The 20647-nt window shown below is 29.7% G+C and overlaps 1 protein-coding gene and 1 long non-coding RNA gene across 2 annotated transcripts in view; one reads left to right on the top strand and one right to left on the bottom strand.

Annotated features, from left to right (window-relative positions):
- The window catches only part of LOC107072268 (uncharacterized), a 497052-nt gene that overhangs the window by 144364 nt on the left and 332041 nt on the right, over positions 1-20647 (bottom strand). The gene's annotated exons all lie outside the window — the stretch shown is intronic.
- LOC149031444 (uncharacterized) lies at positions 14581-16475 on the top strand. Its single transcript, XR_016177818.1, has 2 exons — positions 14581-15540; positions 15643-16475. It is a non-coding gene; the product is annotated as an uncharacterized LOC149031444 (long non-coding RNA).

Here is a 20647-nt window from a genome sequence, read left to right as displayed (position 1 = left end):
TATTCAAATCAGTAGCAACTACACGTTTTTCGGATTTAGTTGCATGAGTGCGATAAATAATGCTTATCGATCTTTATAAAATCACGAATCGCATGTTAAGAAACTTTGAATGAAAATGTCCTTGTAGTGTACATCACTACAATTATTATCTTAACCATTGTTATCAACGTCACAACCATTCTCATAAGATTACGTTAGTGCAAATGTTATAGCACAATACATATATAGCATAATACGTAGAGCGTAATCCTTTCTTAAGGTTATTACTCTTAGCTAAGGTAAGACATAAGGCATCAGTTAGAACAGCAGTACTCAATCTGCGACCAGCCAAGCTGTAATCTGCGACCCAGAACACAAAGTCAAAAGAATTTAAATTTATCTACATAAAAATAAATAATCCCTAAATAGTGTCAATAATTGATTGGCAGTAAGGCAGACACAAACGACTAATACATAATCACCCACGACCCTAGTCGCAAAAAGCATTTGCTTCATAATAACTGACAATGTGTACATACATAGATTATAAAATAAAATTAAACTTTTTATGGTAAAGCGAACATTAGTAATACCAAAACTCACATAAATTTTGATCCATTAGACCTTCCTATTACTCTAGTACTCTTATAACGTAGACAAAAAATTGTTTCACTATCCCCGTAAAATGATTGAAAAGTGATTGGAAAAGTCTTATTTTATTATCTAAGTATAATCTTATTATTATTATTTCTGATTTGTGTCAAGATTATGTCTTTGAATTAATTCGAAGTATAATTTTGCGTTAGTTCTTTTGCTATTGTAAAAAACATTTAAAATGTATATTGTGGAATAGCTTTTTTTTACAAAATTAATTGTGTATTATTTCAAAAAAGAATTTATTTCAAATACAAAATAAATATTGACTGTTTAAGTAATCTTTTTGAGAAAAATAATATTTTCAGCTATGACTGTAAAGATCTCCAGAAAAAGCATAAGATTTATATCATAAAAAAAAATTAAAAATTCTTGTTAGATTAAAATTTGGTGATAAATTCTCTTTGCTAAAAATTAACCAGCAATAAATCAATAATTCACACAATAAAAAAAATAATTTTGTGATGTTTATATTTTTTGTATAAATTATTTATTTAATTATAGTTTTCAGCGCTCTTGGATTCCTATAACGCGAAATCCATATAAAACGTTACATATATCTAACGTAATAAAGAATTTGTTTATTTCCATTGATCTGTTGTTTTTAACACTGGATTTGAAGACTGAGCCAGTTTGACTCATTTCAAATTTTTTTTTACATATATATAAAACTTAAATATTATATTTTAAAAATATATGTTGATTTTTATTGCTATAATGAAATGTACGTCATTTTAATTCTTCTCTTCTTCCAACTTCTTTATTCAAGCAATACTTCTAAGTTTTTAAAAAATAGTGAACAAAACATCCGTAAATCTAATGTTAAATATAATATTACAGACAACAGGTGTAGCAAGCTCGAATGGTCCTAATTTTTAATCAAATAAATTTTTTTAGTCAGCGTTGATTTAAATCTTAAATAAGATCTTATCTTATATTATGTTGCAGCCCTATAAATGTAGAGAACGACTGTATGTGATACGAGAAAAGAGGAAGTTAAATACCGTTATTCTAGAGGTTCAATAACAAAGATCGTATATAAACATTATCATAAAAATATTTAAAAGGTGAAATTTGTGTTGTAAAAGAAAGAGCGAGCGAGTAAATGCTAGAAAGTAAAAAAGCGATAAGTCTAATTTGTTTAATAACGATTAAGAGAAACCGTTGCAAAAAGAATTAAAGATAAGATTAAATAAAAAAAAATATCATATAAAAGACATAGTAAGAGTAGGAATAAAAGAAAGATTAGCGAATTTAAAGAGTATAATAGCTAATTAGAAAACTTAAACATAAAAGTAGGATAAACTAATTAGTAAGTTTAATAAGAATACGATAAGCGAACAAAAAATATTGTAAATTATAAATCAAATGTGAAAAGTTAAAGTTTTAGTTATTGCCTGTATTTTAATATGAAAACGTATTTATTTAATTATTCTAAATTTCTGTAGAAATAGCTTTCAAATATTATAAGTCATCATTGTAATTATTAACATTGTTAAAGAATTTAAAATATAAATAACTTTTAAACAAGATACAAAATCAAAAAACGAACTTATGAATAATAAAACAATCTTATGAAGTGTAACTGTTATAAAATTCAAAATAATCGGTTAAATAAATCTTGAGATATCTTGTCTACCATCAGGAAAACAGGGCTCTACAAATCAGCCTATATCTCCAACATTTTTTTTCTTAATTTTAAATATTGTAAATTATTCATATAAGTACTATGTATATATATGTAGAATGAAAATTATTTTATTAAATTTAATGTCTGTGTTAAAAAAAAAGATTAAATTTATAGCTATTTTTCCAAGCGCCAGGGTGGTGTAATCCCTTTATGACATTCTGACTAATCGAAACAATTCATTTTCTGAGGTACAGAATTTTGAGAAGAATTTTGAGAGCAATAAGAGAAACCGCCATTACCTCTTTTATTTTATCGTAGGCAATCTGGGATGTGAAAACAGATTTAAAACAATTGCTAGCTAGGGGACGACGGTCAGTGAGATAATTCTTATATTCTTATAAATTTTTTCAAATTTGGCACACTTGTAATAGTCTATGAAAATATTTATTGTACTTTTAACCTCTTAGGCAAAGTTAAATTTTGCACGTTACTGTTTCTTTGTACGGCAGGGTTCACCGAGAATTGCGTATAAACGGTACAACTACAATATGTGACGAGCAATGCTGTTCTCTACGCGAATACATTAAAATAAAGTGTTTAATGATTAAATTATAATTTTTCTTAAAAACATGATTCACATATTTTAACTTCAAAAATTTACTAAAATAATTTACTATTAAGTTAGTGCACAAATAGTAAGCGATAAGGTGAACTACTATAATTGCACGTCGTGCCTAAGAGGTTAAACATGGCGTATATGTTCAGCGGTCTGCGAAAAAACGCGGATTGAAATTTCACATAGATACGTATTCCTTTAGCTGTAGTATTAATGCAAAATAGTATTACTGCACAGTAATCACAATAGCGATGCTTTTGTTTTGAAAAAAATGTTTTTAAAGACGTCGAGGAGCCAGTCAGTGTAATTGAACCTAAAACCAAGTTGATATTCATTGAAACAGAATAATAGAATACATCTTTAAATATTAATACACATGTCGCCCGACATACACTGAAAATATGTTCCTCAGAAAACAGTGTAAAACGAGATCGTAGATTTTTAAACCTAAAACCGTGTAAATAAAAGAAAAATTAAAATGTACATAATTCAGTCATTTATTTAAACGTAAAATAAAACTAAATATATCTTAGAAAACAAAAATAACAATTTATTCATAAAATGATACAAATATAAAGAGCAGGGGGGGGGGTATATGTATGTAAGGGTGGAAGAAAGACGAAGAGTGCGAGTGTATGGTGTGCATGGAAACAATTGATGAACGTGAAAGATTTGTAAAAATATGTAGCGATATGGATTGAGTGAGAGTGTACGCAGCGATATGAGTATGAGTGTGAGTACGTGTAGCGGTATGAATACGAGTGTGTGTGGCAAGAAAGAAAAGCGAGCGTGCATTGCGATATCAGCTGATGTTATCGTTTTGTAAGCACCCCGAAATTTCTCGAATATTCCCGAACCGGAAATCGGGAAGAAGTCTTTTGTTTGATCGGTTGGGAATAGTCTGAAGATTTCGAAAATGATTAACGGAAGTGATTGGGACCATTGGTAGGGTGAATGCATATATAAGCGCGGTGAAGAATGCGGTCCTCGCCTTCTTGATTCGGTGTAACTAGTGAGTGTTATACGAATGTGGTTACGGTTTCTGACTATTGTTACTTACTTTTTCTTTTAGATTTTTATATTAAACCTTAATATTTAAGTATTTGTTATAATATAATATTATATATCATTTTCTTTGACTATTAATCTTTTATTCCTGTTTAGTATGATGTTAATTTCATCGCTCGATATGGTGGTTCTTGGAAGTGCGTTGAACGAACAGAGTGCCGTACGCAATGTGTAAATTATACACAAGTATATTGTTGAAGACCGATCATACAACGCTGCGAAATTCCCGTCCAAGCAAGACTAAATTAAGGAGGCTGGATAGGAGAGAATCGACCAAAACCTAAACCGTCTCTTCGAAGAGGACACTGAAATTTGAACCTAAATCTAAGCCAACAAAGGTGGCTTAGATTGTTCTACAAATGAAAAAAATTAAGCTGAATTTCAGTCGGAATCAGAATCGGAAATATCAAAATTTTCAAAGCTAGGGCTTTTTTTGGTTACCTCAGGTGCATGTTTTATCCTACACTTATCAAAATGTTTTTTGGATACTCGTCCAGACAAATGATTCTGACAAAACGGGCATTTATATGTCATATTACATTCGTGTTTCTGATGTTAATAATTTTTTAACTTTGAAACGTCTCAAATCAATCCGTACATTGATATGGCGCACTTATGTTGAGTTTATTGCACTTTGAATCAGGATTTTTCGTACAATAATATTTAATGTGTTTTCCCAAATCTTGACGTCTCTTGAACACTCTACCACAATAGGTACAGTTTTCGACTTTATTTCCTTTTAATTCATACCAAACGTCCTCATCAAATGTTGTCTCATCCGAATCATTTTGTACTTTCATTTCTTTAATTGGATTACATAGTAGTGAAGAAGCTTCACTAATAATCATAATTTTCGATATTTCGTCGCTTAGTATTTTACTTTTACTTTTTCTTATTCCATCCAAGTTCTCCGTTTCGATCCAATCTTGTGATTCCCGGTGGGCCTATTCTGCGGCCTTCTAAGCTGCAAAGAAGAATTCATCTTGCACCGTTGCTCCTGGTGCACCAGCTACAGAATTGACGACACCACCTACGTTGCTTCGATCACCGGTAACGTGCCATGTTGCAAGGCCAGGATGTTGGGACGTGTCATGGGAAGGTCCTGCTCTGTTCGTATCCCGTTCAATCTCATTTAATTCATTCATGTCATCATCCAGCGTCAAATCTTCGACACTTTCTTCCTGGTCCTCCATATATTCGGACTTTGGCTCAATGAGATTATCGCTTGGTTCAGGATTTAGTGGCATCTGTAGCATCTCACCAGCAGGTTTTGTTAGCTGTGTCATTAAAGTTGACCTGCCGAGAAAGTCCGTTGGGTCCACATTCGTTTTTTCGTCCGCGACAGGTGCTATCGCAAATGCCGGCACGCCCATTTGTTGAGGTATATCGTTGGAGTCCGATGCTTCATGATTTTCAACAGAAGCAGGTATGGACAGTTCATCACTCGCTATCTTTCCAACAAGTAATTTACTTGAAATCCTTATTCAAGAGAAGATCTTTACAACAAACTAATGTATTTCATAATTTTTTATTATAATATTTGCTAAATAAAAATTTAATACTAATTTTTTAAGAAAATAGAAACATTTTTAAATAGAAAAGATATGACACGTTTTGTAAAAAAAAAAAAAAAACAGTCCACGTATCTTCTTTCTTTATTTCGACCGTCAGTTCCTTTGGACCTTATACTTTTGTCGCATACCTACGTTCTTATCTATGTTTATTCTTCTACCCGTCTATCACTCCTACCTACAAACAGTTTGAGTATCGAAATAATATGTGTCCACTCCTCGTAGTTGGAGACGCACACAAACACACACATATACAACCAGGAGCGATATCTACGAAGCATAGCATAAAGAGGAGACCGAGAATAGGAAAAACTGTATAGCTATATTCTGTCTCATTCTCTCGCAGGCTCAATTCTATCTGTTTGTCTCTTTTTCTCTTCTTACATCCGTTTCGACCTGTTTTCGTTATGCTATTCTGTTACATTTTTTTTCAAATCACCCCTATTCTATAGAAGTTTTTTCTTCAAAAAGAAAATAAAATGCTCATAGAACGTAACATAGTGGACATATTTTTTATTTATTCATATAATGCAAATGGATTGATCATATTGCAGGGGCCATGGTACAAGATCGCGATTTTTAATGTGCACGCGCCGACGGAAGATAAAAAAGACGAAGTTAAAGACGGGTTCTACAAGGAGCTTGAACGCGTCGTGGATCAATTGCCGAAAAATTACATGAAGATAGTCGTGGGAGATTTTAACGCGAAAATCGGTAACGAAGAGTTTTTTATTCAGACGATCGGGCCCGAGAGTCTCCATGAAGAAAGTAACAATAACGGAATAAGGGTAATTAACTTTGTGACCGGAAAAAATTTTATCGTTAAAAGCACGTTTTTTAAACACAAAAATATCCATAAACAAACTTGGAGTTCCCTGCACGGAAATACGTGTAACCAAATAGATCACGTTCTGGCAGATAAACGACGACATACGAACTTAATAGATGTTAAGTCGTACAGAGGGGCGAATTGTGATTCAGATCATTTTTTGGTTATTGCTTAGTTGAGGAAACGGCTTTCCGTAAATAAGAACAATGGACAGCGGATAGGAAATAAACGGATAAACGTAGAAAAGCTTAACAATGGTTCAAAAAAGAATGCGAGTTAGCCATCAAAATCTGAAACGAAACGCGTATCTCGTGGCTGACTAAAATCTAACCCGGGACCAATTTCACAATATTAGGCAAGCGACTCAAAATTAAATTAAAAACAAGAAGCGACAACAATTTTTTAAATAAAAAGTTGAGGAAATTAATGATAATTGCCAAAGCAGTAACGTCCGTGGTATGTACGCGGGGATAAATAGGCTCAAAAATAGATTCCAAGCTAGGACGGATCTAATCAAAGATACGAACAATTTAGTTTCGGATGCAACGGGGATAATAAACACGTGGAAAAATTATTTTGATCGATTATTAAATGTAGGGCCTGAGAACGACCAGGAAACTAAGAATTTCGAGGTCCTTACGGCGGCAGCTATGGTTAGTGAACCAACTATGTTAAAGAAATAAAAAGCTCGATTAAAAAACTAAAGTATCATAAATCACCGGGTAACGACTCAATTCCTGCGGAGCTAATAAAATTGGGAGGGGAGGAAATAGATTAATCGAAGAAATTTTTGAGCTAATCAAATTAATAGAGAGCAAGGAAACATTGTCTGTACAATGGAAAGAGTCGATTATAATTCCAATATTTAAAAAGGGAGACAAAATGGACTGTAATAATTACCGGGGTATTTCATTTTTTCCGACGTGTTATAAAATACTATCAAACATCTTGCTACCTAGGATAGTACCGTATGCAGACCAGATAATAGGAAATCACCAGTGCGGTTTTAGGAGAAATAGATCGACTACAAATCAAATTTTTGCTATTCGGCAGATCTTAGAGAAAAAATGGGAATTTGATCAGCCGGTACATCAACTTAATATTGATTTTCAAAAAGCGTACGACTCGGTAAAACGAGAAAAAATGCTCGAAATCCTAATACGACAGGGGATACCAAGAAAATTGGTCAACCTGGCTCAACTTTGTCTAAAGGAAACTAGGGATAAAGTGAGGATAGGTAACCAAATGTCGAAAAATTTTAGTATCCATCGAGGGTAAAACAGAGGGACGCATTGTCATCTCTTTTGTTCAATTTAGTACTGGAATTCGCTGTCAAAAAACTGCAGAAAAGTAAAGATGGTCTACAGTTGAAAGGGACCACACAATTGTTGACATACACGGACGATATTGCTTTGTTAGGAGACAATGAAGAGGCATAAATTAATAACGCAAAAAAATATTAATAAATAATACTAAAGATCTGGGACAGCAAATAAGCGCGGAAAAAACCAAATATATAGTAACCGATAGAGTTCAAAATAGGCCTATTACTGGAACTTTAGTCGTCCTGGATAAGACTTTTGAGCAGGTCAGCAACTTTAGGTATATTTAGGATCGATCATAAACCAGACGAACGAAATTAACAATGAACCTAAGAAATGAATCAATCTAGGCAATACATGTTTTTATTCGGTTAACAAATTATTCAGCTCGCGGTTGCTGTCTAGGCGATTATAAATCAGGATATACAGGACAATCATCCCGCAGGTAGTCCTTTATGGTAGCGAATCGTGGTCGCTTACGTTACGGGACGAAAAGAAATTTAGGAGTTTTTAAAACAAAGTTCTTCGTAAAATCTTCGGTGCAAAACGCGATGAGGAAACGGGCGAATGGAGAAAACTCCATAATGTTGAAGTGCATCGATTGTACAACAAACCGGACATTATCAACGTCGTAAAATCACGCTGATTAAGATGGGCTGGTCACGTGACGCGCATGGGGGAGGATTGAACGGCACACAAAATATTGGTCGGTATACCAAACGGGAAAAGACCACTAGGTAGACTGAGACGTAGATGGGAGGATAATATTAGAAGGGACCTGAAAGAAATAGGATACGAAGACCGCGAATGGAAGGATCTCGCTCAGGGACGGGAACAATGGCGGAATTTGGTATTTGCGGCAATGAACTTTCGAGTTCCTAATGCCAGTTAATAATAATAATAATAATAATAATAATAATAATAATAATAATAATAATAATAATAATAATAATAATACAAATGGATTAAATGGTATGTACATGTGTTTTATTATTTCTCAAAGTATTCAAATGAAATTTAACTTCGCATCAAATTTCAAACTTGCTTTCATGATCACCAATTTTACTGGTGTACGCAACTCTAGTAAAAACAATAATAATATTTATAACTTATTATTTATTTGTTATATAAAAAAAAGGTTTTAACAAATCATATAGCTTTTAAAAAACGTATCGGATAGATTACTATTTTGTTTATCTTATATCTCATGTAAATAAAAATTACATTTTCTATTTTATATTTTGGATTCATACCTTATAGAATCGATGTAAGATCATTATAATATAGGTCACTTAATTCATCTTTCCATATTTAATAGTATAATAATAAAATAAATATGAAGTGACCATAAAAAAATTAAAGGCCATCTTGATATCTTGTACAAAAGTGAATCAAGATGTAAAAATGTTAATTTTACACGCCATATATAAAACTGTATATGCTATTTATTATAATATTTAAAAAATATAATTAACGAATGAAGAGTCTTTTTTGTATTTAGTTTTGATTTACTTTCTCTCTAAATTTATGTTGTAAATCGCTAATCTATCTTCTTCCTAATGTTTTTTATTCTTTATTCTTGTATCAATGTAAAGCATTTTTTATTATGCTCTTCCCTTTTGCATTATTATTAGCATATGTAGAACGTCGTTTCTCGCAAATATCTTTAGTCATCCATCATACAAAAAGGAGAGAGTACGTTCTGTTTTGCTTTATTTTTTTCTACGAAGCAAGTTTACTCACCAAATTGTTATAGTCCGTGCAATTAACGAGATACAGTTTTTCAATGTTGTTTCATTCAATACATACCTGTAACAAAAAAAATTAAATAAATACGCTACGACCGATCAATGATAAAAATTTAATAAAAACTTTTTAATAATACGAATATAATCGATACGTATTTATAGACCGATAACCGGATGATGATTATTAAGGCATAAATATTAATAATTCATGTTGTCATATAAAATACTTATGCCTATTAGGAAAAAGAAACAATGAGCACATTTTTGCGAAAATAAGTGTAGAAAATTTTTATATTTTTAACCTTTTGTTAGAAATAAATTCAAGAAACACTATAAAAAATGTTCCCTTTTCCAAAAACTCTCTTTATTAAATCATATTAGATGTTTCACGAATCGAAATAATTTTTTATTCTTTAAACTTTTTTGTGTTTAGAAAAATACACTAAAAAACAATCTTAATCAAAGAAAAAAGGTGATTATTTAAATTACTTCCCTAAAAAATAAAAAAATTAACTATTATTATATCATTTTTTTACTTTAATTAATTGTGTATCTATGTAACTATTCTTTTTTATTTACAAAAATCTTGTTTACCTGTTTTTATTAAGGGGTTATATACAGTTAGAATTTTCAAAAAATCGATTTTTTTTTTATTTTATTTTCTTAATGTACATATATTTAAGAATACACACAGAAAATTTCATATCGTTCTGGTGAATATTTTCAAAGTTACAAGCTAATTTGAAAAGGCGTTTCAGAGTGCTTGAAGTACAAGGTACAAACTTTAAACGCGTTTTTCTCAAAATGGTGTTATCAAAGTCGGTGACCAACATTACTCAAAAACGGCTAAACCGATTAGTCTCAAATTTTAACACGACCTTCTCAAATATATTTTTTAGTAATTAATCGAAGATTTTTTCTCTCCGATAGATATTTTTTTTTTATAAACAATTTAAGGCCGAAATTTCGGTGAAGAATCGATTTTTTTTTTTGAGAAACCGCCATTTTGTCAAAAAATTTTATTTTGCTTCTTCCTTCGATTAATTACTAGATTTAACATTATTTTAATGAAATCTGTTTGGTTTTTTAATTTAAGATGATCCAGTTCCGAGATATAGTGGTCACCGCAAAACGTCTTTTTTGAGAGGAGCTCCTGGAGATCAGCTGTAGCTCTTTTTCAAATAAATATTTTTACTAGTACTAAGTCTTAAAATACAGTTAAAAGATACCATAATATGTGTATAAATTTTTGGATCAATAAATTTAAAAGGTTTCTCAGAAAAAATTCTGGAAAATTCACTTTTTTTCGGCCGTCTAACTGTATATAACCCCTTAATTCCCCATGGCTCGCATTGTAATTTACACATTATGCCTTCCCCCAAGCCAAACAAAACAATATTTTTTTGCGCTCCTTGCTGTTTTGCATAATTACCAAAATGTGGATTGATTTGCTATTAGTATCGAACATTTTATCTATTTGTGATGAAAGATTCTAGTGTTACTTTAATGTGCACGCATATGAAACAAATCAATCGACAATTGAACGAAGTATGAAAGGTTAGAGTTAGTTTATTGTTAGGTGTTGTTTGTGTTTTATGTGTGTTTTGTGTGGGTTCTGTGTGCATTTAGACATATTGTCCATGTGTGTGTTGACCGTGTATGTGTGTATGATATGTATGTATATGTGTGGAATACGACGATCAATAGCAGCTGCAAGATGCATTTGTTTATGGAACGATGAACAAACGAGCGAACTTTCCAATATATTGGAAGTGAGATTGAGAAGAGAGGTAAAAGCGAGTTTACCAATGTAATTGTAAGAGTAAAGAGTAAGTATAAAGAGTAAAAAGTTTTAACATTTTATCCATAAGAGAAAGTGAATGAAGTTTCGCTAGAGTATATTTTACACAAATAGTTACAGAAAATACTCTATGCATAAAACAAAACTTTATCGCTGAAGAGAATACAGTCTTCCGTAAAACGTATGTTATAACCGAATTTATATTATAGCTAATAATATTTTTTGTGTCCAGAACTTAAGAACACTTTGTATTTAAACGGTAATTTTTACGTTACTTTTATTTAGCGGATCACTAATAATAAAAAATTACTAATAAATTCTTATTTATTTTAATAACATTTGAAGATTAGTGTAAAAATAAAACTACGTTTTAACTTTTGTAATTTGAATATTGAAATTTAAATACATTGTTACATTTATAAAATTATATTATTATAATTTAGGATAACAAGATAAACTTTTAAAAAATTTTAAATATTAAAAAAGAAACAAATAATCGTTACTATAGTACAAAATAATTTTAGAAATAATTTTATATTTTGTTTGTATTTTTGTTATTTTCAGAGAAATTAAATTAAATGTAGATAACATTTTTAAAATAGTTTCATAAATAAGTCAAAATATTATTAAAAAAATTTAATTGAAATTGTAAACCAAACTTCTCGAGCATTTATCTCGCAAAATATGTCACATAACAATATTCTCTGTGAACAAAATCAAATAGCAATTACATTAAATTCTAATTAAATCCTGACATATATTAGTTCATAAAATATATATAAATGAAATATTATTTAAATTCTAATTATTTTAATTAGCGAAAAATAAAAGTTTAATTGAAATTTTGCAAAATATATTAAAATTCAAGATATAAAAATATATTACTTTTTAAAACAATTAAAAAGAGTAAACGATGCAACACGAAATGGGACCAATTACATTCGAGTTAATTGCTTCGATTAGAGCGCTAATTCGAGTCGAGGAAATCTGGAACGCTAATTGTTCCATAATTAAAGTAGCCTACTCATAGAAGACGAAGTAAAGTGATTGTACTCGAGCATCGTAGAGTAACGCAAAGTAGAAATATTAATCAATATTATACAATGTTATCCACCTGAAAATATCTTTTCAAAGAGTAATATTCAGATCATAAATCCTGTTCTTAGAATAAAGTTCTTGCACGTAGATTTGAAAGCTTCTTAAAAATTAATTGTTTTACGTGAGCAAATTTTTAAATATAAAATAAAAGTCTTTAATTGAAAAAATCTACGTTTAAATAAATTGACATTTAAAAAATTATGAAACAGTATTTAAAATAATTATTATTAAATAGAGTAGTTTAATAATAAATCTATCACAGTGACCAAATAATAATAATAATAATAATAATAATAATAATAATAATAATAATAATAAAATTATTCATTTTCATACATTAGCATATGATTCTCTACATACAATATTGTTAACAGATAAAATACGCAGGTAAAGTAAGAAGTATTTAACAAATAACGATTATTTAACTAAAAAAATTAATTAACATATAGTCACTTTGACTATTATACCGAAATCATTTGTTTTGCTCAGGACGCCACGGAAGTATTTTTATTATTCAAGGTTTCATGGAAATTAATCTTTCATTTTTTCGATGTTCCTGTTAAAATAAAATAAATTTATTTGCGTCATGCGTACGTTTGATATTTACACCAATGGATTTCTTTTAGTTAGTTTTTAAGTAGCTATTTTGAAAATAGAATAAATACGTTTCTCACATATTAAGAAAAAATATATGGTACTAGAAAAGGTAAAAAAAACGACCTTCCTATAATTGTAAATAGATATCCTAGAATAAGCAATGATTTTTTTCTGTTTAGAAAAGAAAAGTAAAAGAATAGGAAATATTATAATCCTCTGTTGCTATGAAGAATGTAAAAGTATGTATCTGAAGAAGGAAGAGAGTATGTAAGAGTTGTTGTGTGTGTGTACTTTAGGACATGCGTAACATCAGACAGGTAGATAGGACAGTGTAGAGAAATATGTTATATTAAACGGCTGAACTGAATATATTAAAATAAAGAGTCAGAAAATTTAACAGTTCCAATAAAAAATTATAATTGTTTAATGACTCACGTTTTATGTCAAAGTGTATACTAATTAGCGGTAATGATTGAAATGCACTAACAGTCAATTTTCATTCAACTTTTACAATCGTAAGTAGTTCAAACGCTCCGGTTATATATGACCAACGTGGCATTCAAAGTGTTAACAAAATAAATACGACGTTTCCTTGAATTTAAGAAACACGTAATCTATATGAAACCAAGAGCAGAGTAAATGGTTAGTGGGGGACGAGGAATAAGACGAAATGTTCGCCGCTCGTTTGCATATTGCATACTTGTCTCAAATACTGAAAACGTGGGATGAATATAAAGATGTAGTTTAATCTTATTGTATATTATTATTTAAGGATTTTAAGGGTCAATTATTATGAATCTGATAGTATATTTAAGAATTTTCATTTTATAGAATTATCTATTTGTAACGTTATATTGTATTTATTTGTAATTATATTTATTGGTAATCACAATGAGTAGTAGAAAAAAATTTAGGGTCTTTACAAGTACAGTTATGCATTACCGTACAAAATCATAGATAAAATCTAAGGGTAACTAAAGAAGGATCTTATTTTCGGATATTTATCAGGTAAAGTTTCTATAAATAATTTAAATTAAATTACAAGGTAGGATCTGGTAGGACCATTTACTTTATGTTTTTAAAAAATAAATATTTCTCACATACTGCATCTGTGAAAAAACCCGTTGCAATATACTTTCTATTTTTAACTATATTTGAAAACTTTTTAACAATAAAAATTTTGTAAATAAATTTTTTCTTATTAAAACTTATCTTTGATTTTGAGCCATCGATTACATTCTCTAAGAAAAATACTATCAGATTCATAATCAAAGACTCTAAAAAACTTTAAATAGTAATTTAAAAAAAAAAATATTTAAATGGAAATAAAATAATGTACAATAAATTTTTGTTGTCAATTTATTAATGGTATTTCATTTATTATTTAATTTAGTACAAAATTGACAAAATTACTAATAGAAAATAATAAAACTATCATTTGAAAACACACACAAATCATTTTAAATAATTAAACAATCACAGTAGAAGTTGCATGCATTGCTACAAAATATGTTTAGATTTAATTTTATTAAAAATAAATATAAAATAAATTCATTTTATCAATTTGTAAGAAATCTTTCTTTTTTTAATTTAGCAAAAAATGAGCTATTATTTATGTGAAATTATTAGAAATATCACTTTTATAAGATCGATCATTTTTACTGGTCGTGTAACAATAATTATACACATATAAATTGTCATCTAATTAATTGATAAAAAATATATTTAAAAGATTCGACAATTGCAAAATTATAGAATTAAATATGTTCCTCTATACTGTGAAAACATACAAATAATGTTATATTAAATATAATAAATTTTATACCGATTTTATTTAAAACAGTAGAATAAATATTTCATGGCATGTGATTATTAAAATAATTCTCTCTAAGTCAAGTGTTAAGTTTCGCACTTATTGTTAATAGGATGAACGTTTCTGTTCTATAATCGAGTATTTCTTGGAAATAGATAATCCGCAATGTAAACAACTCTCAAAATGCTTGATCTCTAAACTAATGTAGGCTTATGTACGTGTTTGTTAGCTATTTGTTCGGGTTATTTAGCCCTTTGGGAGAAGTTTGAATTTCGCGCCGTAGTCCTTGGCAGTCGAACGTGGGCATGAATAGCAAGCGGAAGAAAGAGGGGGGAGCTTTTGATAAGGGCCTTGTACACGTACAGGACACTTACTTATTTCCATTCGGAGCTACTAGCTAGTAAGATCGGTCGTATATAAATACAGCCACCCTGATTTGTAGCTTTGTTCTGAAATTTTACGATTTGTGTGCGCTCATGTGAACTCGTTTCCTCTTATCAAAACGTTCTCCTTGCGTAGAAATAAACAATTACTTGTAAACTCGGCGGATATGTGTGTGTGTGTGCGCGCGTGTGCGTGTGCGTGTGGTTGCGTCAGACTTTTAGACGATTCGGGATTTCTGCTACGTGCGAGATTCCTCGACATGCCGGCTTTCTAAATATCGGAAGATTCTGGATTTCAGCCACGCGCGAGCTTCCTCAACGTGCTGACACAACGAGTGTCTTACCCAGATGACCACCTACGACGTAGCAAGTCCACGCGGAGGTTTGCCCAAGGTCCAGACACGGATACCTGCGAACTGAGACCATGGAAGGTACGTCCCAGCTTCAACGTTCAATCAGGACTAAGCGTTTCGTACCATCTACGTTTAACTATGCGTTCTATGGTGTAAGACAGAGATCGCAAACCTTTTCAGATGTGTGGACCAAATTCGATTTATTGTCGCTTGCAGCGCTGATTCGTGAATCAGTAATTCAACGAGGTGACCTTGGGAGGGGAAGAGAGATCAACTTTGAAAACTGAAAAGACAAAAAAGGAAAAAAGGCCATATATTCGTAATAAAGTTGTTGTTTCTTTTTGGATTGTTTCGTAATATCAAGCTTATATTCCGTATTTATTACTTTTACGCATTTCATAACTAAGCTTAATTTTATTCGTCGTTTTCACAAAATTCATTAACGAAAACAATATTTTTACACGAATTATATAATATTTTACATATCACTAAAAGACCATTCACAAGTTGCTTCATTGATCGAAAATTATTTGGTAAACATTCCTACATATATTTTATATAATATTTTATATTTTTTAAATAGGATCATTATCAACGAATGGGTCAGTTCAGAAGTGTTCGTGGGTTATCATTTACCCTAAGAGTTATAAGATAGCCTAACCTTAGATAAGACAGCTCTCAAGCGTATGAAAATATACTTCGCAGTATATTTGCGTTTTTCTTCTTCTCTTTTATTCCAGCTTTAAGTGACGATTTAATTCTACAGTTTCTTTCTGTTAAATAAAATACTCGCCTGTTCCGACATTTTTCTCTATATCATTATTTTTTATTCCGAAATAAGTTGTTTTTTCTAAAAAGAAAAAAACGTACATCGATTTATTTTCCTATCCATCTTCTACAATACTTATTCCCGCTATATTAATTTTGAACTTATATGTTTACTCACTTCATTAATTTCTCTTCACCAGTTTTTGCTATGCAGACCAAGATGCAATAAACATGTTTAAACGAAATCAACATTTTCTTGTCCATTTTAAGAATTTTTAACATTTTAAACATCATTTCATTGAAAAACTTCTTCAAAAAATAACCTTGGATTGCAAAATAAAGAGATGAAGCTTACAATGTCAAATCCTAATTTCAAAAATTATATTATTAATTTTTCATAAATTTAATTATTATAATAAGAAAAACTTTGAAGAAAAAAGACTAAATAATACCTTATTAGGAAAAGAATTTAAAAAGTTATTAACAGTTAGAATTGCAGCGCAATACTTGCTCCAATTGTACTTTTAAGTGTACAGAAGAATAAAATCTATTATTTAAAAGAAATAAAAAAAATCATGTGTTCTGACCACAAGTGTGAGAAGTGAAACCTTTAAAAAACTAAGTTTCGAGAGAATCTAACGAATGCACAGTTTAAAGAGTATATATAAGATAATTGTAGGATTTATTTATTATAATATTATTAACATATATAATAAAGATCACCGGTATGGTCTCTGAGTGAAATAGCTGATAAAAAGTACATTTTTCCCAATTCAAGCAATAAAAATGGAATGCTGAATGCGACAGTTATAAATAGACACCAAAATGGTAGGATGTTTATCAAAGGAAATATAATTCGTCAGAAATTAGGTAAATATAAAAAATCTTTTTTTTGAAACTCAGATATAAAATTTTTTTTGTTAGTATGGTTTTCAATTTTACGTTTTCATCTACATTCTTGCGCTATATAACAAACATTTTAGGATAGATGAAATAAAGACATTACGAAAAACATATGGAAAATACTGCTGGACTGAACGAAGGTTCTGGTAAAATGCGATGAAAGATCTAATAAAGATATTCTCTAGAAATGTTTTTTCAACTCTGTAGCCTATCACACTTATCTTTCTAAATACTCTCGTCTAAATAAAGATCTGAACAACGAAAAATCTAAAAAATGCATTGAATCGTATCGCCCTCTCAACTTATCGAACTGTGTACACAACGAGTCTCGAATTTCAGCCCAGTAGTAAACTTCACCGATTCACGGTAGGCGTTCAGCGTGTTAAAAATGTTTTTATTTGATTGAAAAATTACCATAAATTTCTTCATTACGTAAATATTATAATTAATATATATAATTTTCTTATATGCCTGGGTCAATATAAGTTTTTGTATATTTTTATAAAAACATATAAAAATAAAATTCAATAGACATATTTTAATCTTAATGAATCGAACATATTTTATGAAGAAAAAAAATAAAAATGTGACAGTAATTTACTTGCTTTGAATGGAGTTTGTTAGCTGCTTCTAATGTATTCTACAGTGTTTTGTAATTCTTTTTCTCTGATGTATCTTGTAATCATTTCTTTTGTTTAGTAAAGTATTGCAGACAATATACAATTAATATATTTTATATATTTTATATTAAAAAAAATAATATCTACAAAATAAAGAATTAATTATTAATTTTTCGATAAAATAGAAAAATTTTTTAAATAGAATAGAAATGACACGTTTGGTAAAAAAAAATACAACATATTGCTATTAAATTTTCAATAACAATAATACAACTTATTGTAGAAAAATAGAAAGAATAAAAAATGAAATTATGTAGTCAATCTGATGAGACTAGATCCAGCCATCTCTAGGTTACGAGTTAGGTCAATAAGCGCTACGCTACAGCTTTCATTGATAAAATGTCTGAAGATATGTATATATATATATATATATATATACCTTCCAGACTCACACATACTTACACACTTATACAACTTACAAATACAAACTACACATCTTTTTTTCTTTATTTCGACCGTCTGTTCGTTTGGACCTTATTCTTTTGTCGCCTACCTACACGTATATCTCTGTCTATTCTTCTACCCTTCTATCGCTCCTACCTACAAACAGGTATATGATCGAAATAATATGTGTCTACGTTTCATAGTATGCAGTCGCTCACAAACACACACATATATAACCAGGAGCGATTACTACGAAGCATAGCATAAAGAGGAGACTAAGAATAGGAAAAATTGTATAGTTATATTTTGTCTCATTCTCTCGCAGGCTCAATCCTATATGTTTGTTCTTTTTTCTCTTCTTACATCCGTTTCGACCCGTTTTCGTTATGCTGTTCTGTTACTTTTTTTTCAGATTACCCCTATTCTAAAGAAGTTTTTCGGCGCGCTGTTCTATCGACTGCTGACGGCGTATGTTAAATAAAAATTCGGGCTGACTATGTTTTTGTGATGTTTTTTATTATTAACAATTTGTATACAAATTTTTAGATTTTAGAAAACTGTTGCGACATACATGGTTTTTTCACAACTTTGAAGCCGTCCCCCCCGCTACTCGCTAACGAAACTGGTTGACTGACGGCAGGCTATTGCTATACACCCTAAATACTATATAATATCGAAATATCAGCTTTTAGAAAACTGTGTTGCATTTTTTTGCCACTCACCTCTCCGTCTAATAGGTTTGTCTCTTTTTTCTTCTTACTTTCGTTTTGCCACCGTTTGCCACAACGTTACGCCGCGCCGTGTTTCATTTTTTTCAAATCACTCCTATTCTAAAGAAGTTTTCACTTCAAAAATACAAAAACGTTATTTCTTAGAAAAGGAATTTGTTAAAATTTAATCTGGTCTTTTAAATGGTAATTCAATCAAGTAATAAACAATATATAAGCAAATTGAACACTAATATTTTGATTTCTTTCGAATATTACTTTTACAAACATCTTCTAATAAAATTACTTTTTGAAGATGTACTTTGCATTTCATTGGTAATGTTTCCTTATTAATTTTAGTTGGCCAAGTTTTTTCTACCTTCTTTACACTATATATAGTCTTTTTATAATAGTTATCTAAATTATTTTTTTGTTTTTTTTTCGTCTTTATTATCTAATATTTTCAAAATCTTGAAATCTATGAATAAATTTTAGTTCCCATTAAAACTGCGATATGTATATAGCAAATTATAATTTCTTTGTCCAGCATAACGAAGTATATCTATCATAACACAAAATATTACCAATTCTTTGATGATGTATATAATCATCAATTACAATTAAGTAGTTAAGAAACATATTTCTGAAGAACAAGATATAAAATGTTACAATTATTGAATATTTTTAATCCATTAAAGTAAATAATTTCTCAACCTAATTTACAATATAATATGAAAATATATTTTATTTTATTTCAACGGAAACCTTGCAATATCTTGAAACAAAAAGTATTTTAATGTATGACTTACATTAGATTACTCTTATAATCACCAGAAAAAAAGATTCATTCTTTTATATTTTTTATATTCCAAAGTTACATGAGATTTGTGTTGAATATTTAACACTAGATTGCCCGAGATTTCTTGTATAGCTATATTGCCCAAAAACAGTCAAAATGACTGCATTGTGAAAAAATAACTAATGTGTAAACAAATTTGTTTAAAATTAATTTTTAATATTTCTTATATTATTTACAGTTATACAACAAGTTATTAGTAAATATTAACAATAAAAACCAAATTCTAAGAAATTGTGTCATTATATACATAATTGTTTTTCTAATTGAAAATAAAAAACAGTCAAAATGACTGCCTTGGGCAATCTAGTGTTAATTAAGATACTCAAGTGACATGGAAGTATATTTGATCACTTACGGATATACCCTAATTTTAGTTTCATGAAGATTTGTCTTTGATAATATCTTTTACCATGTTACAACACATTTATCTCAATCACTCAAGCGTCAAACGATAGAAAAATAATTGCTCTGGGATAGAACTCGTGGCGTCTTACAATAAAACAGAGTCGATTCGTTATCCTTATTCACGAGTCCAAAGTTAAAATGAAACGTTACCGTAGAATAACATCTCTCTAGCGTAATATTACAAATTTTATATTCCAAATTAACCCATATGCAAATCGTATTGACTTTTCCACGTTCTAACATAACTTTTTTGCATATAATATTTACTTATGAGAAAATCAAATTCACCTTTTTTTGCAAATCACATTTTTCTAGTAAATTCTATCTACGGAGGATCGTCTTTAAATTTTTAATATATAAAGCAATGAAAAAATATTTCTTAACATGAATTTGGAATGAAAATTATAAGATTAATAATCGACGATCTAACAAAAATTTACACGTGTTTCGATATATATCGCTCGAAGTTAAAACTCGTT

The sequence above is a fragment of the Polistes dominula genome, unplaced genomic scaffold (genome assembly GCF_049000335.1).
Source record: "Polistes dominula isolate Pdom_NZ unplaced genomic scaffold, Pdom_raw_medaka contig_21, whole genome shotgun sequence".
Taxonomy (NCBI): domain Eukaryota; kingdom Metazoa; phylum Arthropoda; class Insecta; order Hymenoptera; family Vespidae; genus Polistes; species Polistes dominula.
The sequence above is the reverse complement of the archived record's forward strand: the minus strand, read 5'-3'. Positions and strand labels throughout refer to the sequence as shown.